Here is a 21,519-nt window from a genome sequence, read left to right as displayed (position 1 = left end):
ACCTCCTAAAGATGTGATGTATTTATGCATGTCTTTCAAAATGATGCAACCCAGTAACTATCTTTAAAATGTCACAGCATCTATAATGTTTTATAAACAGGCAAAACTCATTGATTTCTGGCTAAACTTAGTCTCATGTGTGTATGTTGCTAAAATATGTGACTTTGTTTAAGAAATATTGAAATGAGAATTCTTTGGCACTTTTTCCTTGTGTATGCTGGGTAACTGTTCTGAAACTACCAAGACACAACTCAGTTCAAATTAAATTTTATATAAACATTCTAATCATCCTAAATATATAACTATGTAACTAACATATAACTAAATATATAAAATATATACAATATGAACTTTTATATATGTGATTATCAGGATGATTAGTTTTACATTCTTGCTTTATGTTTTTTTCTAGAAACTGAGGAAATGGCCTTAAGGTCAGACATAGGCAAAGACTACAGACAGGCAAAGTTAGCACTTCCCTTAGGAGCTTACTTAGAAAACATCCAAAAGGGCACGGTACTTTTGCTCTTTGCCTTGAACACTGGCATCTTAAGTTTTTAAAACTTGAAATTTTATTATGGAATTTTGCACTGATTGTGACATTTAAAGGAAACTACAAGAAACTATCATCATCAACATAATCATCTTTATCACGTGTTTGTTTTTCTTGTTTTGAGACAGTGTCTCTTTAAGTATCTATTCCTGGCTGTCTCAGACCTCACTATGTAGACCAGGCTGGCCTGGAACTCGTAAATACCTGCGCCTGCATTAAGAATTCTGTGATTGAAGTTGTGAGTCACCATACCCATCAATATTAGTTATCTTTATGACAGCGTTTTGTGTCTTTGTAAACATTTTACACAATATATAAACCTGAAAAGAACTGTGAGAAAGGGCAGAAACAAAAATAATAAATAAATAGCAAATGAAATGAGGAATGATTAAATACCTGAACACAGACTTTAAAAAGCATCTTCACTTTATCAAAACACAAGCATGATGAACAATGCTGCCCCCAGTGTAGCTTTCTGACTTATGTGTGGGTGCCGTGGGTGCATACGGTAGACAGATGTATGTTGTCCCATAGACTGCAATTAATTCTGTTCCTTGAACTAGCTCAAGAATGTTGGGTCTACATGCTCTGTATCCAATTCCTTTCCTGATTTAGTTACACACACTGTACCACCCTAAGGAGAATTTGCCAATTACTCTCAAGGGTTTCCAAACTATGCCTTCTTAAATAAAACAACATATTCAATTTAGTTCACAGTGTTCTGGCTTTTGAGACAGGTGAACAGGAGTAAACATTGAACTTCCCTGCTGACTAGTCTGTCAGCTTAGTCATGATTCTGAGAAGTTGCCAGATCCATGCCCCTGAATGGAGAACAAGATTTGTGACTAAGCATAACAGAGGAAGTATAAACTAAAATGTGAAAATTAAAAAGAATTTTAAAATCATTAAGTTTGGGGGGAGGACAGTGAATGAATTCTGTTTTTATGTTTCTAACCTTTGAAGTGGAAGCTTATTGCTGTGAATATGTAAATTTTATTTTTAAAGAAAACAGAAAAGTGTCGTGGAAAGAATAGATTACCACTAATTGCTCTCTCTAATTGCTTCCTGTTCCCAGAGCACAAAGCCGATGACATGCCCTGGTTGACTTACAACTTGTGCCTTAAGCTTGAATACATTGTTTGCCCAGTGATACATAAATGGTTAGGTTGTCTTGATATTGGTCATACCAAAAATAGATTGCACTTAATATTTCATGTATTTGAATCTGAATATAAAAGATTTAGTCTACAGAAAGGTTGCGAATTGTACCCAAGCTGTGAATTATATCCAAGCTGTGAGGCACAAGATACCTTTATCAGATTTTCAACTCAAAATGTTTCTCTCTCTCTGCTCCTCCATCAAGGACACATGGCCATGAAGCCTCACAACAGAGTTTTGTGTATAAAAGTTATGAGCACAACAATGCAGGAGCCAGAACGCTCGAGAGCTCGGCACAATGTTTGTATAGCATCTAGAAATGCACTGCTTGGAAATCAGGAATCTTCCCCAGAGCTGGCACAGCAGCTCCCACTCTGCATCTTCTCTGTCCCATTTGGTAGTTAGCTCACTCTTCTAATCGCCTAGAAAATGCCTTCAAAAATCATCCTTTTATGTGCTTTTCCTATTTCTATACACTTTCCTCCCTTGACCACAGAAGGAAGAGTTAAGATTACTCTAGACCTTTCTTCCTCTTACACTGCATGTCTAGTCTTATTGGTTCTTTTACAAGAGTTCCACGTCCTCAGACTTCCCGAGAGTTCCAAGACCGGCCCACCAGCATCTGTTTCATGGCTTATGGTGGGGGTCTTCTGTCTGCTTTGCTGCAGCTACACTCCTTTCCCCTTGCTGTTTCTAATGTGAAAATACCATGGAACTTACTCTTCTACCTGACACCACTCGTGGCCCCCCACTTTATTCAGGGTGTGCATTATAATCTTTTTAACCTTGTCATTGTCTACCAGATTGATTTCCTTCTATCTTGCCTTATTTGACTTTGGTGTGTCTTTTATATTTCTCCCAGTGTCTTTTCATTGTCTGTATCTGTTTTTTTCCAATATAGGTGTCTGATTTACTAATCACCATCCTTGAGGCCTGTGCCAATGTAATCTTGACACTAGGTTATTTCATGAACATCCTTTTTGTAACCTCCTAAGATGTATTTTATTGTGTATATTCATTATTCAAGGAAATATGTTACTTAATGCTATTTTCATGCAAATATATACTATACAATGACCATATTCCAATATACCCCCTCCCCTTTTACTACTTCTCTTATTGGTCCCCTTTGTTCCTCTAGACGCTTTGATGTCTACTTTCATCTTAGCACCTTATTTTTAAATGCAATACCTTTCATACTTGATTTAAAATTTCATATTTTCCTTGCTTGATTTTATTATTTTTCTTAGCAAATACAACTTTCTAGTGTGGCTTTGCTTATTTTGTTTGACTTGTTTCCTATACTAGACTGTAAGTTCTAAAGGGCACGAGTTTTACTTTTTTGCCTCATTGATATATCTCTGATGTCTAACATAATGCCTAAAACAGAAGATTCTAGAAATCTATGGATCTACAATATGAATTGCTAATTTGGGAAATGAATGCTCATATGCATGCCACACCTCCATAAAACTAGAAACAACATCCTAGAGTTTTTAGGACAGTGTTCACAGTCTTCCCCCAACCCTCTTCCCTGGTCATTTTCATTTATCTCTCAGTCACTTCCCCTAATGTAGATTCCAGGGAAGCAGCATATTCTGACTTAAATGGTCATAGAATCTTTTTGCATATTCCAGAACCTTTCAAATCATTCCATTCTAGAACTTGCATGATTTTTCAGATCATCTATGTTTTGTCTGTGTCAAAGTTCATCTATTTTTATAGCCAGATAGTATTTTACTATATAATAGAGCATGTAGTATCTATTTATTCTTTTGCTGACAGTCACCTACATGTTAAATAAAACCAATGTGAACACTGATATGTAAAGAGATTTTTTTAGTTTGTTTTCTATGTTTTAAGCAGACTCCATGATGAACAATCATAAATTTTATAGTAACTATTAACACAGCATTAGCCCTTTCAAATATGTAATTTATAATTATGATTTATTTTAGAACATTTTTCATCCCCAATGGAAACCCATTATTAATTGATTAAATCTGCCTACTCAGCCCAAACCATATCCCTAGCGACACCCATCTATTGCCTGTCATTGTATATTGAATATTCTTTACATTTCACAAAAGTTTTACCATACACTATGTGCATTTTATAATTGACATGTTTTATTTGGTATTATGTTTTACTAGCTCATCCATATTGGATATATTTATACAATTGTTCCTAGTTGTCAGATTGTATGTCATTATGTGAACTATATCATGGAAGAGAGGCACAGACTGTTCCATATCAGCTACCAAAGAAAATATAATTCATCTCAGTTTCATAATATCAACATTAAATCTAGAGCAGCCGCTTCTCCCATACTTCCTTTAGTTCCTATGAGATAAAAGTTGGCAACAAGGCAAATCAAAATATCATTAGCAAATAACATTTGATTAAAAGGAAATGGAAAAATCTGTGCTTGAAGAATGAAAGCTGCCCATTAATAAAGTACCTTGTTCATGTAACCTACATGTAGGACTGGGAGTGGCTAAGAGCATCTGTTAACATATATGTGCATAATAACACCTTATCCTTTTGTCCTGCACATACTCGCTTTCTCCCTTCATGTGAGAATATGTTTATTCTTTACTATGCTTATTTATTTTTTCTTATTCCTATCTTTATTATGCAGTTATTAAGCAAACTTTTATAAATTGTTAATTCCTAAACTTAAGGGTTTTTTTGTCCTTAAATATATCTGCAAAGTGTAGCTATGAAAATAGTTAATTCGCATCATAAAAACTGGAGAGTTACCTACATTTTTGTTTAAATTCTTTATTATGGATGTTACATATTATAATATATGTATTTGTTATTCATATAAACATTGTCCTGGTCTCCAAAAACCTGAAAGCAAAGATCCTTGGAGAAATGGCTGGTTTTCAGACAGATGCAGAGAAAGTAGAAGATACATCATGTCCAAAGCTGAAGAAGCTCTAAAATAACAAAGGATTCTGGTGTGATGGGTTAGGAGAGCCAAGCTGTAATGTGTTGCAACAACAAAACCTCACAGGATTTGAGAAATGTGAAATGTGAGCATATGTGAGACCTAAGAGTCCATCTTGATACATAAGAACAACCAAAGAAATCATGGCAGCAGAGAAGCACATCTTCCTTAGAAGGCAGTCCTCAGTGGGATGTGTAGATCCTTACACTCTACCAGCCCTAGCTGACCCTGGCCCCCCTGTGTGCTGGCAGCGTGGTCAGGTGGATGTCATTGCGTCCTGACAGGTTGTAGTAAGAAGTGCATTCCTCCTCCATGTCAAACTTTCTCCTCATCAGAATCTCTGTGTAGTATTAAATGAAAACATCTGACCAGACAAAATACCTGAGGATTATTTCTCAAAACTATGAAAGCCATGAAAACCAATCAAATAAAGTCTGTCATACTCCAGAACAAGCTAATGACAAGCAACAACTGTGTGATGTTACATACTGGAAAAGATCTTAGAACAGAAGAATAAAGACATCCATGCACAAATTAGAAAGGTCTATATAAATCTGGAGTGTAATCAATAAGAAAATAACACTTGATACCCAGGCTTTCATAACTGTTCCCTAAGGACACAGCATGGTAACCATGGAAGAAATGGGAACAGGAAACTGTGTCTCCATCACAGCTTTTTAAAACTAGAATTACTTTAAAGTAAATATTTTATGCAAAAGAACCAAAGATTAATTTCTGTATTCCACTACTTTTAACATTAACTGTTTTTTTAATTTTTTAATGATTTATTTAACTTTATTTTATCTGAATTGGTGTGAAGGTGTCAGATCTCGTGGAACTGCATTTTCAGACAGTTGTGAGCTGCCAGCCATGTGGGGTCTGGGAATTGAACCCGGGTCCTCTGGAAGAGCAGTCAGTGCTCTTAACTGCTGAGCCATCTCTCCAGGCCCTTAACTGTTATTTCTGACCATGGAAAACCAAAGTTTACTTTCTCCCCTCCCCCCGACCTCATCATCCAAATATATGCTTATTATGCTTTATCAATATATATTTGCATACACTGGTCATTCCCTAAATAAACCATAAATAATTATCTTCCATTTATGTGCGTGCTTCTTTTTTCTTTGCTTAATTCTTATATAGTTGGTACTATATACTATATATATATTCTACCTCTAGCTTTGCGTGGTGGTCTAAGTGCCTGTTCAGGATGCTCGACTGTGTCCAGTGTTCTATTTATTTCTGCCTACATGGTGAAGCATCTGCTTACATCTTCCTTCACCACTCTTCTCCATGCCTTCAGCCTGCCCCTCATTTCCTGTACCTTTTGTTGTTCGTTCACAATTTTGAGAGAACATAGGATCTAATAAATTACTAATGAGATGCCAGTTGGAGATAGAATTTTGTGACCTGTGTATCTGAGTGTGTCTTTATCTCCCACACCCTTCAATATTTTAAATGGACTTTTATGTGGTATCTAGGATGTCTATGGAGAAACATAAAATACATTCCAAACCTTTTTGTCTGGCCTCTGGTGCCTTAGAATCTCTTCCAGTTCTCTAGACTCTCTTTATGAACCCATGTGCTCTGTAGTCTTTTGATTTCTTTGTTTCCTTCCTTTTGTTGTACCCAGTAGATCACCAACCTGCAACTTTATGTTCTTCAGTTCACAATTTTTAATAATTATGTTTCTGTTTTATCTTTAAAATTCTGTATTTATTTTCTTTCTGTAATTTTTTAGAAATTTTGTAGGGACCTTTCCACACTGATATGTCTTCATACGTTTTTATACTAACATATTTATATTCTTAGGAAGTTTCTATATTTATCTTCTAAGATCTTGTTTTTTATATCTACTATCTTACTCTTTAATGGCCCTTTTAATTCCTGAATGATGAACTTGTTGCCACCATTGCTCACTTTGTTTCTATCTTCTTCTCATGTGCAGTCTGTTAGATTTTGCTTTTCCTTTTCTGCTTGCTTTGGACATTTTAACATTAAAGACTTGGGCTTTGAGAAAAGTTTTAAATATGAGTGTTGCCTCATATTTAAAAGTTTAAAACTAAAACATTGACAACCAAGTTGGAGAAACAGGGGGCCAACAGAAGAATGCAGAATAGTTGCTCTCAGTGGAAGAAAATACTGATGTGAAAAAAAAAACAGAAAGAGGATCAAACTTGATACATTGCAAAACCAGATTAAAATAGAATGAGACTTTGTGGTTGTAACATTTAAGACTTGTAAAAGACAATATCCCATAGCAAATACTCTGCTCCTCTGGCTCTTGCAATCTTTCAGTCCTCTCTTCTGAAGTGCTCACTGAGCCTTAGGTGCAGGAGTTGTGTTGGGATGTATCTACTGGAACAGAGTTCCAAAACTCTGCATTTTTTTTATTAGTTGTTGAAAAGAAAAAAAAAATTCCGCCTCCTCTCCGTTTCCCATTTCCCTCCCCCTCCTCCCACACATCGCCCCCTCCTCCACTCCCATTCCCCTCTCCCCCTCCCCCCACTCTATTCCCCCTCCCTCTCGAGAATGAAGAGCAGTCCAAAAACTCTGCATTTTTAATAGGTTGTAGTTTTCTGTTATGATGTCAATAAAAGTTTCCTTTATGAGGGGCGAGGAATAATCTTCGTCATAGTAGATTATACCAATTGGCTATCTAATATGAAATGATCAACCCCCAAAAGATATACATTCAAGGAACATTATATAGACAGAGCAGGTTTCCATATTTAAGAATATGTATATGTGTATGTCAACAATTAAAGCAAAGGAAACAATGAACTTGATAGGAACAAGGGGTACATGAGAGGGTTTGGACAGAGAAAAGAAAAGAGAAAATGATGTAATTCTATTATGGTCTAATTTTTTTTTAAAAAAAAGAGTATTTACAAAATAGAATGAAGAGGCTAAAATAAAGGAAATAAAAAACAACTCCCATTACATAAGAATGTTCAGCCTTAGAGAGGAAACTCAGGGAGAGCTGGTGCTCTATGTATCAAGGTTTACATCCACAAAATGAGAGGATCAAACTCTGTCAGGCAGCTGCCTGGCTTCAGCTATCTTTTGCAATCTCTAAGAGATCAAGACAGTTACCCACCCCCAGTTCCTTTGAAAGTTGTTTTCACCAAACTGCAGCATTTTCAGTTCACTAAGCAACACCCTCTAGCATTTCATTGGTGAACGAGCTGAAGCCCCAAGCCCACACTTGCTCTTGCCACTACACATTCTAGACAGGGATTAACAAGGATATCAGGAGGGTTGTAGCACATGCTCCCTAACATCCTTTGAAGTCCCCCAAACCAAATGAAAAGGAACATGACAGCTCTTTGGAGAAACAAGATGTGTGTTTATCTAACTCTGAAAATGTCACTGAAACATGTCTCAAAAGCTGCCTAACTCTCTGAAATTGAAGTGTATTAGATTTTACACAGCCAAAGGATGACAGTGAAAACCTAGAGACAACCCCCAAAAGACATTTCATACATGCGGCAGAAAATTCCTCAGTGCCAGAGTACTTTTTGTTCAAAGTACTTAGAAACATTCTTCGGAGCTCTAGAATTACAGAATTTAACAGTATGGCTATAATGTTTTCTCAAAAAACACCACACAAGAATGCTCTCAAATTCTAATGATTCAAGACTAAAAAGCCAATGTCCTTTTTGTCTCTGTCATGGAGACCACAAAAGTTAAGTTACTCTTATTTTTTAATATCTTTCTCTTAAAAAGCAGCAAACCATTTCTTCCATTTTCAGAGGAAGAAGAAACAAAGATAGATTCTAACATGAAAATAAGTCTGTATTTTAATACAAGTATTTTCTTTCTAGTCCTATAAAGGGATATTAGTAAGGAGATGACACAGTTGCATTAAATGGGCATACCATGGGTTTAGAACTGCAATTCAGTATGTGAGATAATTTTGTTTCTTAACAAATGTGGTTATGATAAGATATCCAGTTTTGCTGATAACTGGTATACAAGGGCACACACTTTTCTCATTATGGTTTTGATTGTTTTTATATCATTACTCTCTTTATAGAATTCTGTTCTTTAGGAACTCAGTGTATAGCTATACACTTCATCTCTTATAACTATCTATGCTGTAGGTACCAAGGAACTGCTACCCGACTCCCTAAAAACTACAAAGTAACTTATTGAAGATCAATTGGGAATTTACCATTATAATCAGAATCAGCAGCACGTTGTATGGTTCCCTTTCCAACACCATTTCCAATTATGTGTTCCAGTTCTAATATATTTTCTAATACATGCTTCTTGTGGATCAATTAGATGTTCTTTAGATTCTTTCACTTGCATTTTCAATTCTTGAAATTGCCATCAATTTGGAAAATGAAGAAAGCCTCTTAAATCAAAATAAATTTAATCTTACTAAATTGAAAATGAACATTATTTGACAGCTTTCTCTTCCTGATACTGCTGCCTGAAGGACAAGCTTTCACATAGATCAGAGGAGTTGTTTGGAACTCAGCATCACATTTGGGCTTGAACTCCAGGTCTACCACTGTCTGGTTCTGCACATCAGGACAAATCATGTGACAGCTCCTAACCTCACTTCCTTAACTTGGTGTTCTTAACTTGCAAGAGGATAATATTTAGTCTGTGGTCTCAAAGAGTGTAAATAGAGAAGGGGGCGTGCCTTCACTATGTCACATTCATGAGGCAGGTCTCTCAGACTGTTGCATTTATGATACCCAGACTTCTGTGTATTCTACACTTGACCATGTGATGAAAGGAAGTGGATTAAGAAATTGAACTGACTTTCAACGTTGCCCAAAATGATCAATGTGTACTGGATTAGCTGGGCATGGTGGCATGTGACTTTCATTATAGAACTCTTATGGAAGAAAATAACAGCTCTGAATGGTAGGTAACCTTGACTGTGTGATGCCAAGAAGTCAAACATATTTCTTCATAAAATTTTGGTACAAGTGAATTATAAATATGAAATGTTAAGTCCCTGGAAATTAATTTGAACTTTATATTTTTTATAATAAAAGATCAACCAAAAAAATCAATAAATTAAACAACTCAAGATTAAAATCTTATTTTTTTCTCTTGATCAAATATATTTGATTACCTTGGAGAATATCTGAAGTATACTCTTACCAAAATCTGTAATATAAACTTATAATGTTTTTCTTAGAAAGAAAAATAAGTGTAGAGAACTCTTCCCTGGGGAAAGAAAAGTTGTGACTGCATATATGTGATTGCATAAAAGTGTGATTGCATGCACACACACACACACACACATATATGTATGTATGTATGTATGTATGTATGTATGTATGTATGTATGTATAACTTGATAAGGACCTGTGGAAAATGCTGTTTCTGACAACCTGAACTCCATCTCATGATAAACATGTATGTTTAGGGAAAGAATCAACTCCAGAATGTTGTCCTCTGATCTCCACTCACACTTTGTAGCATTCACAACATACACATACATGCACACATGTATACATATACCCTAAATAAACAAATAAAAATAAATTTAGTGTTTAAAATTAAAGCTTAAAGTTAAGAATATATTATTAAAAATTAGCCATAATCAATCATAAAAACTTCCAGGTAAACAAACAAGAACATGCAAATATAAGACTGTGTAAGCCAATTCCATAGTTGTCACTGACCACATTGTCAAACAAACAATATTCCAAATATCTTCTGCAGTTATATGAATGATGCAAGTTTATTGTATTCCATGAAGTATACTTCACAGGTTGAAGTAATGAAGGAAACATTAAGCACAATTCAAATGGGTCAGACTTTTGAAACTCAATGGACATTTCATTGGTTAGATTTATACAATTGGCTACTGATAAACATAGCTAACTATATACAATCTTTATTCTTGTACGGGAATAAAGTTGTTGTTAGTAAGAGGCAATAAAAGGTTTTGACAAGATAAATTAGAATAATTATGAAAAATATAAGTGATTCAGCATATTATTATACTTTCAATGGTGTCTAGTGAAAAATATGGAGCAATTTCATCTTCCCGGGGGAAATGCTATGTAGAAAAATGAGGAGATCAGAACAAGACTAAGCTGTGCTCAAGCTACATCTCTGCCTGTTCTCTACAACCCATCGGAATCAATTATTCAGTTTATCTGAATCTTATGAATAAAATCAGAATGCAGAATGATACCTATCCTCAAGCATACAAGCAAAGATGGATACTTCCCTTTTATTATGAGTTTCTTTTATTCATTCATCTTTACTTCCCTGACTGTCTGGCTTGTTAAACAAAAAGAAAATATTTCTATGCATTTTATGAGGAAAAATGCAAACCTCTTTTACAGAAATAATCCGAACAGTCTCGTAGAGCCGAGGCAGACTAGAAAAGTAAACATCTGTAAAGCAAAGTTGCCACAGTTTCCCCTGATATGAAGCCCAGGCTTGGGTATTTTTCAAAGACTCTATTTTCAAAAAGCTGCTCATAATCCTTTGACCACTAATATTTATGAAAAAGGCTTCTTTGTATGGTGTGAAAAATACATTCCTTGTGATATATTTTTTACATAGTTTTATTCTTTCTGAGTTATGCAGGCATTTGAAGAACAGTGGGAGCCTCAGTAAAGATATTTTACTGTCCTAATGTCCCAATCTTTGCAAACCTTGACTTCTCGGGAGCAGCCTTTGAAAGACATATTCCAGCATGTCAGATGTGCAGCGTATCCTGGCTGTGATGTTACTGGTATAGAATAACAATATACGAGGCTGTTATTTTAATACATATTACATTCTTACTTTATGCCTTGTATGTCACTAAATATGTCAGATGCATATACTTTTTAGAGTACCATTTTATTCAATTTTATATGTAATCATCAGCTAACAGATTCAATGTGGCAGCATAGTTTTAAAAGGACTTGTTTCCTGAGCCAGGCCTCACTTGAATGCAGACTCTGCCATTCATTAGTTCTGTGACCTAGAAGAAAAGCAATCTAGCCTTCAATTTCTTCAACAACAAATGCAACTTGAAAGTGTATCTTAAATAGCCATCAAGCTAGGTAGATTAAAAACTTAGAAAAATGCCTACTGTGTAGTTATCACGAGTGTTGGTAGATACACTAAATAATGCTATCGGTATCAGGTGCCCTTGAGAGTAACTAGATAACTAAACAGAAACAACAGAACACTGAGATAAATGTTGCTGGGGCCACTTTTCTTGAGGAAACATATATCTTTTTACCCCTGATAAGGCAATGAGGGCAAAATAAGTGATGGATTTTACCCAAATATAGCCCAGTGAACAAATAAATTTCCTTGGGTTACTTACAGAGCATGGGTTCTTCAAAGACCGCATCACCAAACATCACTCAAACCTGGGTGAGGGTCCCTGGAAGATGTATTCTTGGAGGATTTGTAGATAGCACATTGGAGATTCTTTCCCCCCCAGCTTTTGGGTAGTGCTTATAGAATCTCCAGAGCAGCCAGTCTCTCCATGGTCCTCTTCTGTTCCAAGTCCTGCTTCCTCTTCTTTTTTAGTTCTTCAAACTGTTCTTTGGTTGGCAGTGACATCAAACCCTGTAATTTTTCCTGCACAAATAGTATAGCTGAATATCTGATCATTCTCTGTAGTCGCACAGTGTTTGGATGTGGTGAAGGGTCCTGGTTCAAGCCCAAGGTTAAGATCTTCTTACTCAGAGCGTCTATTAGCTCATCCACTTTCTGCACTTCCACTCGGAGGTCATTGGCATGCTCCAGACTGTAGGTTGTCTCCCCAGCATTTAAAGATGCTGCCATCCTGATGTATTCAGGAGCTTTCTGGTCAACTTTCTCCATGCAAAGTCGTAGTTTCTCATAGAGCTTCATAATGTCAGGCGTGTGCTCCTTCTCGTCCATCTGCTGCTCTCTCTTGAGCAGCTTGTCCTTGCAGTGTATGCAGCAGCGGATGCGGTCATCATCCTTCTCGTCCAGGACTGAGCTGACACTGCTCATGCTACTGATGCTGCCCCAGCGGGAGCCATGGACACTGTTAGGTGACTGGTTGGGGCTGGTATGGGTGCTCAGGGAGTCCTTGCTGGCACTGGTGAGCTTATTTGCCAAGGGCAGGCCAATGAGCTCCATACATTTCTTGCACATGATAGACCCACAGAGCGGTGGTGATGACGGTTCCTGATGCTGAACTTATTCCCACAGTCTGGACAGAAAGGGACATCCTGGTCATTGACAGAAGGCACCACAGACTTTTCTATTGCTCTAATCTTTGAAGTCTCAGTATTTGCTCTGTCAAATGCAGTGAGCTTCTCCAACCTGATTATTAATATGTTGTCTTCAACAACATAGTGGTCAATTCTTGCAGCACGATGTTTTTTGAAGTCAGAAAGATGGCTTCTCACAGCACCTTTAATTCCAGCACTTGGGAGGCAGAGGCAGGTAGATCTCAAGGCCAGTTTGATCTCAGAGTGAGTTCTAAGACAAACAAAATTGCATAGCTAGACTCAAGCTCCTGGGGTTCCCACATGTAAGGATCAACCCCTCCATAGATGAATGACTCATATCCTTGGGCTCCTGGCTCCACTCAATCATCCCCTTCGCGCTTCAGACACTTGTTCTTTGCTTTCCTAGCCTTCTGAACAAGATTTTTAATTTGTCCTTTGACATCACGATCTTCTAAGTGCTTGTCTTCATAATGTGACTGAAGTTGGTAGAAAGACTGAAGGTCCTTCAGGCACAAAGGGCACAGGAAGCCTTCCCTCACTTCCCCTGGGTCATCAAGAGAAGACATAGTTGTGCTTCTTTCAACCCCAGGAAGGCAGGAACCTCATGCTAAGACAGCTTGATTCCTCCCAAGGGAGTAGGATTCTGGCAGTGTTAGCTTAAGCAGGCAGCACTGGATAATTGGGAAGTGACATTGTGGCCTTGGATGAGATTTCCTCTCTTTAGCAGGAGGAATCTCTACCTCAGTCCAAAATGGTGATCATGCCTCCAGGAAGCCTCAGAATGAGACTCTCTTCTTGGTTTTGTTATGTTTCTTTGTCTTATTTTTTGTCATTGGTGTTTGTTCAAGACAGGGTTTCTCTGTGAAGTCCTGACGATCCTGGAACTTGCACTATAGACCAGATTGGCATCTCTACCTCCTGTGTGTCAGGATGAAAAGCATGCTCCACCATGCCTGGCTGACCCTGGTGCTTCTGTGTTCTCTTTACTATAAATCTGATCATAGAAGTCTTTGCTTCCCCCCTAGAATTTATCATAACTTTTATTGACTCTTAACAGATTGTATGCAGATCTTAGAAATTGTCTCTGACATTGATAACCATATACCAGCTTCTTTTTTTTCTATACATATATATTTTCTTGTTCTAGTTGTTTGTTTGCTTGCTTGCTTTTCAAGACAGGGTTTCTCTGTGTAGGACTTGCTGCACTGGATCTCACTCTGTAGACCAGACTAACCTTGAATTCAGAGATCCACCTGCTTCTGCTTCCTGAGTGCTGGTATTAAAGGCATGTATCACCACCATCCAGCTTCTACATGTGTATTTTAAAAACTTACTGTATATCATTCTACACAGTTATATAGTTTGTCTTTCTCTTATTCTATTTCTTCAGTTACAAATCTTTTGTGTTTATGTTATGGGAATAAACACATTTTAGAACTTTTGTGCATGTATTACCATAATAATGTCTAATGGTGCACAGATTCAAAGTTTTTTCTAGAAATCATAAGCATGAGTCAGAACATTTTAAATTATATTTATCATAATTTTTAAGATGTTTTTTCCTTATAGCAGTTTTAGGGTTACAGAAAAATTGAAAAGTACAAAGCTTCTATTTCCCTGCACAGTTCATGCAGTCTCCCCTTTATTTGTATCTGCACCAAAGCAGCATGTTTCTTAAAGCTGGTGAACCTACAATGATACATCATTCCCCAAAGACCATGCTTTACCTTAGGATTCACTATTGTCCCATGTGGTGACTAGGGAAAATGAGGCAGGGGAATTGCCTTCAATTCTGGAAAGACTGAACTACATAATGTTTTCAAAGTTTACCTGTACTACACAACAAGACCCTGTCTTAAAAACATATATACAGTCAAAAGAAAAAGAAAGAAAGAAAGAAAGAAAGAAAGAAAGAAAGAAAGAAAGAGGGAGGGAGGGAGGGAGGGAGGGAGGGAGGGAGGGAGGGAGGAAGGGAGCATGGAAAAAGTAGTTGAGGAAAGGAGAGAAGAGGAGGAGAAGAGAGGGGAGGAGAGGGGAGGAGAGGGGAGGAGAGGGGAGGAGAGGGGAAGAGAGGGGAGGGGAGGGGAAGGGAAGGGAAGGATAAAAGGACTCAGCCTTGGTCTTGTAAATGTTGAATTTGCTCAGATGCATTATTTAATTTATCCTCCATTGCAGTATCATACATAATGATTCTACTCTGCTATGGACTTCTGTGCTCCAACTGTTTACACCTTATTCTTTAAGCCCTACTATCCAGTGGTCCCTTTAATGCACCCATAAAAATTCTGTCTTTTTCCAAAAGCTATATTGTTGGAGTTAAATAACATTCAAGTTGGAATGTTTCTCCCATTTAGTTCTATATTAATTTCCTCAATGACTTGTCATTGCTTGATAGAACATTTATTTTTATCTTATTAAATGATGCTCTGTTATCCCGTTTGCTAGAATTTGTCCTTCTCCAGTACTCATCCACTAAAGAATGTCTTGCTTGTTTCCAGGTTTAGATAATTACGAATAAAGTTGCTATAAATATCTATAAGCAGATCTTGGGTGGCTGCAAATTCTTAAGTCCTTTGAATAAATGTCAACAGGTACAATTTCTGCAACACTTTGTAATCATATGCTTAATTTTGTGATAAACTGTAGTAATATGAGCGGCGGCGGGGCTGCGTCCCCAACACCCCAGCCGCCTGCCCGGCTAGCTCAGTCGGTAGAGCATGAGACTCTTAATCTCAGGGTCGTGGGTTCGAGCCCCACGTTGGGCGCCATTTGTAGTAATATGGGCGCGGCGGCGGGGCTACATCCCCAAAACCCCAGCCGCCTGCCCGGCTAGCTCAGTCGGTAGAGCATGAGACTCTTAATCTCAGGGTCTTGGGTTCGAGCCCCACGTTGGGCGCCATTTGTAGTAATATGAGCGGCGGCGGGGCTGCATCCCCAACACCCCAGCCGCCTGGCTCGGCTAGCTTTTGCCCCAAAATAACAACGCACAAACTGTATTCATTTAAACACTGCTCTGGCCCATTCCTATCTAGCCTCTTCTAGGCTAACTCTCCCACCTGGACTAGCCCATTTCCTATCATCTGTATAGCACCGGTCTTACCGGGAAGATTCTAGCCTAAGTCCATCCTGGGTCAGAGCTTCATAGCGTGTGTCTTCCCTGGAGCAGGTAGCATGGCTTCTCTCTGAAGTGTCTGCTCCGGAGAGCAGAGCTGCGGAGTCTGACCTCACTTCCTCTTCCTCCCAGCGTTCTGTTCTGTTTACTCCACCCACCTAAGGGTGGGCCTATCCAATGGGCCTAGCAGTTTCTTTATTGCTTAGCCAATGAAATCAACAGATTGATATATGACACTCCCACATCAATAAACTCTGAACTTTTCTTCAAACTGGATTACTGCTTTGTGTTCCCACTAGAAATACATGAGCATTCTAATTGCACCCTCAACCCACCCTATGCGTCCTCAGCACTTGCTGTCCTCTCTGGGCTTCTGTCCATTCCCATGGCTGTGAGGAGCCTTCTCACTGATGTATAAGGAGCAATTAATATTATAGCAACCAAATGTCATTTGGTTATTTGCCATCTGTGTATATTCTTCATTGATTTGTTTGTAAAATGTCTCCAGTCCATTTTTTCATCAGATTGTTTTCACACTGATAATTGTTAGACTCCTTTACATATTCATGAGCTGTTTTAAAACATTGTCTTATACACCTCTCCTCCTACCAATCTATGGAATATCTGTTTTCTTAGCAGGGCAGAAATGTCATCTCACTAGATTACATCCTCAGCCGCTTATAGCTTTTCATTCTATGTTTAGGTCATTAAGTCTTTCTGAGTTGGGCTAGAGAGATGGCTCAGCGGTTAAGAGCATTGCCTGCTCTTCCAAAGGTCCTGAGTTCAATTCCCAGCAACCACATGGTGGCTCACAACCATTTGTAATGAGGTCTGGTGCCCTCTTCTGTCCTTCAGGCATACATGCAGACAGAATATTGTATACATAATAAATAAATATAAAAAAAGTCTTTCTGAGTTAAATTTCAGTTAAGTGCTTAATATCTGTTTCAAGATGGGAATAAAAATGCTCAATTAATTTAGAAATCTTTTCTCTATTATATTGCTTTGTGCCTTTGTCAAGATTCACCAAATACATGAATCTGTATGTGGACTCTTTTGTCAGTTCCATGGATTTGTCTACTTTTTATTAATACTGAATTTTAAGGCTAATGTAACTTTCTATTATAAGTTACATTAAGTCCTTGAAGTCAATGTCAGTCTCCGAATGTGTTTTCTTTTCTCAGTTTTATCCTATATTTGGCTTTTATAGCAAAAGTGGAGGAAATACTAATGTCCAAATGTGATTTGGACTTATCAAATAGAATTTTGAAGTACATCATATTATTAAAGAGAAATTATTAAAGATTCAAGTAAATATGAAAGCATTTTGTAATCTACACTTGAAACAAGCATCACCTCTAGCTCCAGTGGGTCTTTGTAGATCAATGCCCTGTCCATTTCTAAATCTCTGTATTCCCCCGTATATTCCATACTAGAGACCCATTTGTTCCTTAGTCTTCTACATGATGTTTATCTCATTGACACAGACAATTGGTCCTTTCCCTTAAGCATTTCTTTTTACTGGACACACTGCACCAGTCCATGTTCATATTTCAGTCCTCAGTTATGACAATCTATTTAAGGAAAATCAATGTTCATTATAAAGTCCAGGCAAACATTTAGGTTGTCTGAATATATTATACAAAAAATGGACCCATAACACAACTGGAACAGCAGCAATAGTATTGACTGTGTAGCTTTGATTCTTAAAAGTTATATTTGATATCCAAAAAATAATCTGGAAGTTTATTATGAGTTGAATTAATCATAACATTAGTGTAGGGGGTACTCTCATTTTCCAACAAAAACCACATCTGAAGGAACACAGCAATATTCTCCATGCCTCCTACAACCTTACCCTCCAGGAATTGAGACTGAAGCTAAGCTGGGCACTGAAGGAAACATGTGTGATAAAGAAGGTGTTTGGGTTTTTTATTCATCAAGTTTTACCAAGTATATTCTAAACTTTGCATAGTTATTAACACATATACCTAAGAGAAACTATACTTTAAACTGCCACTTAACTTTTTAAAAGGATATTAAATTAAAATTAATTGATAGAAAAATGTTGAGGTCTGGTCCCATCAGGAAATAAGTAACTCATCAAATGTTTAATGGTGAATAAATGTGCAGAAACCTAATCTAGTCTCATTTGCTTCTGTGCTTTATAAAAATAGAAAACGCCAGTAAGTCAGATAACTAAACCTGGAGAAAGAGTTGTTTGGTTTTATTCTTTTAATCTATAGATTTGAAGCTATTCCATAAAGTTGTCAAATCTAAATTACTCTGACTTTCTTTTGGAAGATTGACAGTCTTCAAGTCTGATAAAGAAAAGTGACTGTAGTAAAGCCTGCCTAATGGATTTCGCTGTATTTGTACCCATTTTTTCATTTTCTATGCCTATATCTCAAAGGTCCTTAGCCAGAGGTTGAGTGGTCCTCTTTACACGAGAAAGAACTTGGGACAGAAATAAAATTAACTGTGAACTGAGTGAACCTTCCATCTGTCAGCTTAGATATTAGTCAAAAGTAGAGTAACATTAGGCAAGGTGATTGACAGGAGCAGTGACTTGATTGACTTAATGTGTCAACAGCACACAAAAGCTCCAGATCTGCCTTTTAATAAGTGAATGGTACCCACAGGCTAAAAAATAATGAATACCCTCTCTTTGAGCGTCTTTTCTCTATTTAACCTGCCATTCTATACCTTGTTATTGGAAGCAGACACTATCTTTGTCTGGTGTAAAAATACAGCTCTTGGAATCAGTGTCACTTTACATAACAGAGATGTATGAAGTATCTTTTGCAGAATGTGGATGGGAGAGGAGATGCTTCAGAAACCAAGAGAGTACAATTTCATAAAAAAATAAAATATAGCAAATTTCTTTCATCAGTTTATATCTAAGTCAATTGGTAACTATTCGTAGGTCAAATAACTAGTCTACTTCCTCTGCCTGAATGATAAAGCATGCAATTAAGTGTATTTTATCAACAGAAATATTATATAACTTTTGCCACAAGGTAAATGAGCTAAGGGGAAATATTGATGAATAGAAAACATATCTACTTCTTAACTGCACTATGCATTGTTCTTCCTACTACAAATCTAATCTAAGGTTCTGTTTATGAACTACAAAAACACACATCATTTATTTATGAATTTCTTATTAATTTACCTGTAAAATATTTTACTTAGCTGGTCTTTAAAGTAAGAAAATTAAATATGTGAAAATGAAAAAGTTGTAGAACTTCTCATACCTTTTTCCTTTGTAAGAGATGCTGGCTCATCAGAGAACACTCACAAGTGAAACAAGAGTAACAAAAACCATGAGTGTCTCCAAGAAAGGAGTCTCCATGTGTCCATCACAGCTCACAAAGTGATAATACCCGTGCACACGAACAAGTAAAACTGTGCAGTGTTTCTGATGGTAGATATTGCATCAGCATGCCAGAGCATCACCCCTGAGGGAGAAGATGCAGACAGTGTCTCCTCCTATACTTTCTTAATTTATTATCCTAATTTATTATGCATTAAAAAGTCTAGGTAAACAATCTACAGTGACAGAAGTTCCTATTTTCAAGTAGTAAAATACTGTAAATCTTTTCTCCCTTTGAATATAAAAAACAATCCTACTTAGTTAAAAGACAACAAAATACAAGACACAAACCTGATTGTTGCAGCTGTCTTTAATGAGATTAATAAGGAAACAGTACTGGAAACATATCATCCTCTGAAGATTAAAATGCATCCAGAAAAGCAGAGAAACTCATTTAAGCGAATAGTTGTTCCTCCTATGAACTCTATTGCCTTTTCCTCTTTGTTCACTAGTATTTTTATGTTTAAATTCAAGTTTTCTTTGCACTTGGAGCCTTCAAAAAAAAATCTCAGGAGAAAATTTGTGCGTGAGCATTTGTAACATCAAGTTAAAGACCACTTCCCACAGGTGCACTCTGTCCATGTTCTTGCCCCTGCCAGGACAGACAGCATAACTCCCGGGCCCTGCAGAGAGTAGAAAATCTAAAATCTAAGGAGAAAATTTACCTGTGAACAGTCATGACATCCAAGTTAAAGACCACTTCACACAGGTACACTTTGTCCATGCGCTTGCTCCTGCTAGGACAGATAGTGTAGCTCCAGGAACCTGCAGAGTAAAAAAGCTTTTGTAGCTGAGTTCAGCAAACAAGTATTCCTCTCTGGGCACACTGTGGCTTTGCTGAAGTCAGTCCATTTCAGGGCCTCTATTGTCTTTCAGAAATAATTGGGGAAGAAAAGAGAAGAAGGGCTTAGGAAGTTGTTGGAAAGAATTCCAGATGATTTTAAATTTCAACAGGGTTAGAAGGCAGCATGGGTAACATGAGATGTTCGAAGATATGTGATTTATGTCTCAAAGCAAGAGGAGGAAATAACAGTTCAGGGAAAAAGAAAGAGAAAGAGTTTCATCTGTATTTCATATTGCTTTGTACTGGTCAGTTTTTGTCAAGTTGGTGCAAACCTAGATTTATCTGGAAAAAGGAACGTCAACCGATAAAATGTCCCCATCGGACTGGAGGTTAATGATCAATGTGAGAGGACACAGCCCATTGTAGGCAATGCCACCTGGGAAGATGGTCCTGGGTGCTATAAGAAAGCAGACTGAGCAAGCCATGGGGAGCAAGTCAGTCAGCAGCATTTCTCCATAGCCTCTGCATCAGCTCCTGCCTCCAGGTTCCTGCCCTGAATCCCCTCAGTGATGGAGGTGACCTTAGAGTTTTAAGATAAAATAAACCCTTTCATCACCTAGTTACTTTTAATCATGGTGTCTATGGTAGTGATAGAAACCCTAAAATTTTAAACGTATGTTCTTTGTTTTTTTTTAAGGGAATTGTATATACCTGCAACTTAAACAATTACTTCAGATCACAGAGTTCAATTAACAAATGTGCTGCTAAAATGACAACTTTTTAAAGATGGAGCTTCATGAATTCCAGGTTGGCCTCAACCTTGTTATTGTAGTTGAGGATGACCTTAAATTTATAATTCTGCTGCTTCTACCTTGAGAATCCTAGGACCACAGGTGTGTACCACCATACCTGGCTTATTGGCACACTTTTATGATTTGTAAAGAGGTCTTTCTAACATGTAGCGGCTTTAATATACATTCAAAAGTCTTTTGTCATTTCAACAGGTTTTATTTTGACAGAATTGTAATGGCTATCTTTTTGTTCATGTAGCCAAACAAACCATATATATATATATACATATATGCCAGGATAAAAGAAGGATCTCAACATTTCTCTGGGTATCTGATCCTAAACTTAATGGTTTATTACAAATTTTCTGGTTCACTGAGCTAGGCAGCCTACTCACAGCATATATATGTGTGTGTGTGTGTGTGTGTGTGTGTGTGTGTGTGTGTGTGTGTGTGTACGTGTGTGTGTGTGTGTGTGTGTGTGTGTGTGTATTATACTCATCTATCAGGAGATCTTTCCAAAAGATACAGTACAGTATTCTCCAGTGCCTAGATCCCACCTCTGTCCTGATACCTGACAATCTTCCTGATCCAAGCATG

General features: G+C 37.3%; 1 protein-coding gene and 1 pseudogene across 5 annotated transcripts in view; one reads left to right on the top strand and one right to left on the bottom strand.

The window, feature by feature from the left end:
- The window catches only part of Grid2 (glutamate ionotropic receptor delta type subunit 2), a 1,369,063-nt gene that overhangs the window by 1,139,486 nt on the left and 208,058 nt on the right, over positions 1 to 21,519 (top strand). The window lies entirely within an intron of this gene.
- On the bottom strand, positions 12,108 to 13,492 carry LOC142855722 (rabenosyn-5 pseudogene; annotated as a pseudogene).

The sequence above is a fragment of the Microtus pennsylvanicus genome, chromosome 8 (assembly GCF_037038515.1).
Source record: "Microtus pennsylvanicus isolate mMicPen1 chromosome 8, mMicPen1.hap1, whole genome shotgun sequence".
Classification (NCBI taxonomy): Eukaryota; Metazoa; Chordata; class Mammalia; order Rodentia; family Cricetidae; genus Microtus; species Microtus pennsylvanicus.
This window is presented reverse-complemented; position numbering and strand designations above follow the sequence as displayed.